This window comes from Myodes glareolus, chromosome 15 (genome assembly GCF_982192425.1).
Source record: "Myodes glareolus chromosome 15, mMyoGla1.1, whole genome shotgun sequence".
NCBI classification, from domain to species: domain Eukaryota; kingdom Metazoa; phylum Chordata; class Mammalia; order Rodentia; family Cricetidae; genus Myodes; species Myodes glareolus.
Genome location: NC_142040.1, coordinates 71,655,702 through 71,661,701, shown reverse-complemented (window position 1 = coordinate 71,661,701; position 6,000 = coordinate 71,655,702). Strand labels below are relative to the sequence as shown.

At 45.7% G+C, this 6,000-nt stretch overlaps 1 protein-coding gene across 5 annotated transcripts in view; it reads right to left on the bottom strand.

Annotated features, from left to right (window-relative positions):
* Sema5a (semaphorin 5A) overlaps nucleotides 1-6,000 on the bottom strand; it is a 438,077-nt gene that overhangs the window by 412,301 nt on the left and 19,776 nt on the right. The window lies entirely within an intron of this gene.

The following is a 6,000-nucleotide window of genomic DNA, read 5'->3' as shown; positions in this document are numbered from 1 at the left end:
ACGACAATCTAAATACAATGCTAAAGCCTGTGCAAAATATTGTGCAGAGCCTCTTGGTAACTGAGCAGTCGAAAAGCACGTACATGTGTAAGTATGTGAGCACATATATGAGCGTGTAAATTGGATGCTGCTATCTCACATGGTGCTAAAGGAGGCTAGACATACATGCTTCCCCTCCAAATCTAGATCCAGAAAACCAGCGGCATTTCCCCAGACCTTAGCCAGCCTTCGCCAACCGCCTTGCCTGTGTCAGCTGCGTTTTCATCCAGTGCTAATTCTCTAATTTACCCATTTATTTTCCTCAAACCACGTAATTAATGCTGAAGGGAGTCTTTTATAGGCTCGCCACTGGGCACTCTGTTTCTTAAGTGGAAGGGAAATTTCCTCAGATATGTTTCCAATCAGCAGCATGTATTGAGGCCAAGAACTAACAACCCAGCACAGTAAACTATTACAAAATCCACACAATTAAGGGCTTGCCCGCACAGGCCAAGACTGCAAAGACCAAGTTCAGACCAGTACCGGCTGCTTTTTCAGGCTGGCCCATCATCCTGAGCTCTATTCTTCCTATTGCATGCCCAGTTCCCCTTCCTTTGGTTCACTCTGGTACACATTCCCACTAAAGTGCTTGTTCATACTTGTTGATCATGTGCCTCTGCAGACATTATTATGATAGTGGTCATAACCAGCACTCAGATCTTCATGATCTGAGCTAAAGGGAGCAAAGTATCTCCTCAGCTGATAACTATTGACACATGAGGTCATGAGGAAAAATGGTTGAAAGCACCAAGTAATACCAGTTCACACTGTGGTTCCTCACGGAGCTCTATGACAGCCCAGAGTAAGCAGGAGGTGGGAGGGGGACCACGCTGGAATGCTGTGGTCTCCCCTTTCACACAGCCCTCAGCTGTTCAATATCTTTGAGCACCTGCCCATTCCAGAAACATGTACATCTTCCTAGGTCAGACTCCAGAAGACACAAACCCCAAATGGGTGAATTATACAAGAGGCCAAGAAGCATCAGGAAAGGGGTGGTGGGGATACAGACAGGAGAGGCAGCTGAGAAGGGACTTTTGAAGAGGAGAAGACATAAGTTGTGAAGTGGGTGAGAGTCGGAGGGACTTGGGAAAGGCCAGGCAAGTAGTGAAGACTGAGGGGAAAGGGGTTGGAGGCTGCTTAGTACCACCTGAGAAGTCATACTGGCAATGAACCCCTGTGACATGATGTGACCATGAGGATGACATATACATGTAACTACAAATGTATGTGCATGCATGCAGAGGCTCTAGATCAATGTGAGGTATTGATCGGGAAACCCAGAATACCTAGCTAGCAATCTCTAAGAGTTCTCCTGTCCCTCCCCTTTCCAGAGTTCTGGGATTGCAGTCCCACATCACCACACCCAACTTTTACATGCAGGAGACCATCCTTTTACAGCAATCAAGTGACGAGTTGGGTCATTTCCTAGCTCCATCCCTGAACCCCCAAGGTGGAAGGAGAGAATTGACTTCCACAAATTGCTGACCTCCACACGCATGCTCACTGTGCCCATACATGTACACACACATACTGAAAAATCAAGATAAATATGCTAGTTAATTAAAACCATAGCTACAGTCTGGTCATAAGAAAAGAATTCATACAAACCCAACTGTGATACACTGTGTAAGTGCCCTGATCTGAGTTCCTCAAAACCAGCGGGTTACCAAAAACAAAGTCTGAGAACTCTTCGAAGATTAGAAGAGTCTGAAGACGCAGTGCGTAAAGTCCCACGATGCCCTGGGTCCTGGACAGAAGAAGGATGTGAGTGGAAATCTGGGGTGCTGAATGAAGCGTTGGCTTTGTTAATGCTACACCATCAGTGCTCAGACCAACGGACCACACCATCACAGGGAGGAAACAGCAGAGAAAAATGAGTAAAGGAACAGAAAGGCCCAGGCTAACAGTAGCTTTTCTCCATATCTCAGAGTACTACAAAATTTTGTTGAAATTGTATTTTGTGTAAAATATCCAAATACCTTCTGCCCATAGTAATGATTCTAGACGTTAAAAAAAAAAGTGTTCAACAAACAGACAAGAAAAGATGAATGCAAAACAGCTTCAGAGATTAATCATTAAGGATTTGACGCCATTCACCATATTCCTGCTAAGTGGGTTTCAAATCAATTAGAGGATCCAAAGCCAGTCATTGCATTTCCTTAAGGCCCTGAATTATTAAGTGCCCAACACAGCACCAAAACGTCATCGCCGCCGCCGCCCATTGATTTTCGCCATCTCCTCCAGGCCTGTGAAGTCTAGGAAAGCTTCCTTTGCCATCCACTGTCCTTTGCACAGCCAGACCTCTCCCACCAAAGCGCTTCCTTTCCCTCATGCAGCGTTTAGGGTACCCAGGGTGCTCTCCCCTCTCCGAGGAGGTGACTTGTGCACTTCCAGGGGCACTCATCAGAGAAGGCAGCTTTGCCTGGTGACTACACAGGCCACACATCAGATTTGCTAATGAAGCACTGTTGTCTGTCACCTTTGACCTCAGGCTCCTCCCTGTCTCTGGGGGTTCAGACACCTGTGAGATGCCACCTGTTTCCTGAAGAAAAAGACTAACCAGAGGGTCCCAGGCAGCCTCTCAGGCTAGTGACCTCATCCACCCTGCTAAAACCCCTCCACAGAACCTGCTTCTTCCCTCTGGCATCTCTGCAGCCTCACAGAGCACATCTAGCCACAGATTACTCAGGGAAGGATGCTGACAACTCTGAGAGAGTAGGCTGACGAGAGCAGACTAATGAAGTAGAGGACCACACGCCTCGGGAGCACTCAGGCTGCGTGGACTACAGAGAAAAGTAGGAAAACTCAAGCCAAGGGGGCCCAGAAACACAGTATCCACCCCACCCCTGAGGTTTCTGCTTCCCACCTTCAGAAAAAAGAGAAAAAATAAAAAAGAGTTTCAATTTGAATATTCAGCCAAACCCTTGAGTTCAGTGTAAGCAGCGAACTGATGGTATTTCGTGTTTCTTAACAGAGGCCACTCTGAATGGTTCCGTATCGCCCCTTTGCATTCCAGATGTAGAATTCTTGTCCACTCTTGACAAAATTGCTTTTCAGTTGAAATTGAGTCTGCTCAGACCTTTATACACTTGGACAGATGCGGCTTCCCTTTGCTTATTTGTTTAAATGGGATTTTCTGTTTTCTCTCCCAAAGACCAGGCAAGTACACTCTTGGAGTTTTTGTGTTTTGTCAAATTTGATAAAGCAATTAGTGAGTGATTAAAGTGATTTAATTTGCATAGCTAATCAGAATGTTTACTATCATCTCAAGAAATCCATTCTTCATTTGTATAGCAGAAACAAAGGGCTTCAATCGAGGGATTAATGAGGTTGAGAAGTGAAGCGCAGAGGAGAGAGGTGGCCAACTGGCCCCAGAGGTCAAGGTGAGTCCAGCAGACATGAGTGGAGCAGCAGCTGCTCACAATGTCCTTTAAATATTGTGACATGTGTATCCCCTGCTCCAGCCTTGTCACAATCCCATGAGAGATGTGAGCTTCTTAGAGAGGGTGGGTTGATTTCACTAAGGGCAGCCAGGTGGTGGCTCAAGCCTTTAGTCTCTGAACTCGGGAGGCAGAGAGAGGCAGATCTGTGAGTTTGTGGCCAGTCTGGTCTACACAGTGAGTTCTAGGACAGCCAGAGCTACACATAGAAAACCCATCTTGATAAACCAAAAGAAAAAAAAATCAAAAAACTTTCATAGCATTTTCATGTTGTAGCTAAAATTCCAACCTTTCCGTACAGTGGGGGAAAAAATTACTTACAAAAGCTCAAAAATCAAAACAAATCAAATATAAGCCCTGCCTCTTTATACAGATATGGAAAAGCCCAGAGACAGTAGCCGAAGGGAAGGAAACAAGACCTAATACTTCATGAGCAAGTCAGAAACCGCCACTGAATAATCACCCTCCTCAACCATATGTGACAGTAGTTGGCAGGAGCAAACACACCGGCAAAGACACACAGAGCAACGCTTAGGAAGCACCAGGCACTTCATTCCTTGAGCCACATCCAATGCAGGAAGCCAGGAGGCTCCCCAGAGACAGGGAAGCTCCTAGGTCCCACCAAGGCTCATATCAACATGCACAGCATTCCTGGCTCCTTCACCAGGGACATGATCTGAGTGTGGAGGTTCACGGAGTCTAGGAGTTCCCCCACACACACACACCACATTTCTGTCTACTCAGAGCTCCAAACACCACACTATTTGTAAATAGGATTTTTGCAGATGCAACTAATCAAATTACAATAAGGTCATGCTGGATTAATATGGATCCAGTGACTGCTGGCTCTGTAGGAAGGCCCTGTGAAGACACAAATCACACACAGAGAACTTCATGTGACCACGGATGCAGATTCTGAAGCACTACTTCTACAAGACAAAGAATGCCAGGGTGGGCTCCGGGGTGGGGAAGGGGGAGCAATGTCAGACCGGTCTCCTGAAGGAACCAACAGGCAACATCCGAACCAGAGAGAATTGATTACTGTTGCAATCAAACAGGAGGTAATTGTTTGTTACAGTAGCCTTGGGAAAAAATTACAGATATTAAAGATAACCATATAAAATAATGAAAACTTTTTGGTTAGATTAAAAGGATTTTTCCCACTCTCAACAATCATTAACACAAACATAAACAAATAAATATGAACATCAATGTGTGTGTGTGCGCGCGTGCGCGTGTGATAGATGTTCAAGTCACTAAAAAACTTTGGATTAAACACCAATGATGTCTAAAAAGAAGTTAACAAAACAGAGGGAGATGAGAAAGATGGGTAGAAATGGAATACACAGTTCAGATGGTGATAAGACACACAAGGAAGTACCACATGTTAGTAAAACCTACACACAAATGCCCATAGTGTGCCATGCTGAACTACTGAAACAGACTATTAGGTTTGGACAGGAATTGAAAACTGTGGTCTGTCAACAATATCTAAAACACAGTGATTGTTTAAATAAAGTTTTACTGAAACACGCCCCCCATACACACACACACTCACACACACACACACACACACACACACACATCTGCACACACAAAGCATCCAATGGCTGCTTTCATGCCACAATGGCAGAACTGAGTAGTCAGGACAAAAACCGTGTGGCCCTTGCAGCCTGAAATACCCCTGGTTTAACTCAGCATTTACATCAACTCACTGGCGATAGCCAAAGAAAGCAGAGTTTTCAGAGAGGGCAAAATTGATATAAAATAAGTGTTCACTGATTGTTCAGAGGTGACATGGAACCTGAGAAAGGGCCCAGGGTCTGATGGGATAGGACATGCGCTCAGATGTAAAATGCCGCCCACTGACTCATGTTCTGAAGGCTTATTATGGAGCTGATGGTACCACTCTGACAGCTGTGGGTCTCAGGAAGCCTGACTAGTGACATAGGTAGCTAAGGAGAGGTCACAGGATGTTGGACTGACCCCTTGTTCTGCACTCTGCTTCCTGATCCACCATGAGGAGAGGAGCTCCCCACATGGTACTGTCACCCTGTCCCCAAGCTGTCTCTGCTGGACTTAAGGTCACAGGTCCTAAAGCAGCTCACACTCAGGTGGAAAGAGACAGCCACCATCAAGGGTGGTAAATGACGACAAAGGCTGTGCATTTCCCTGCCATAAAAGCCAGGGCACTGGTGCAGTAGGGATTCCAAGAAAGACCCACTTCCCTGCAGGTCCCGTCTTCAATGAAAACAGCGAGAAGTGTTTGAGGAGGCTTTGGAGGTCAAACTCCCTTGGGCAGGCTGCAGAGAAATCCCTCTTTTCTTTGAAAGCGGAGTGCTATAAGGATGGACACGGCGTCTCGGGAATCTGGACAGTTTATTCTGACGTGAGACAATAACAGCATCTAGAGAAAAAAGTGCATTTTTGCAATCTCGGATCGTGAACAGCGTTTGAACAGAAAGATGACAGGCTATAATGACTGCAGAGGCTCTGTTTTTAATAACTAGGAAGGGACCTT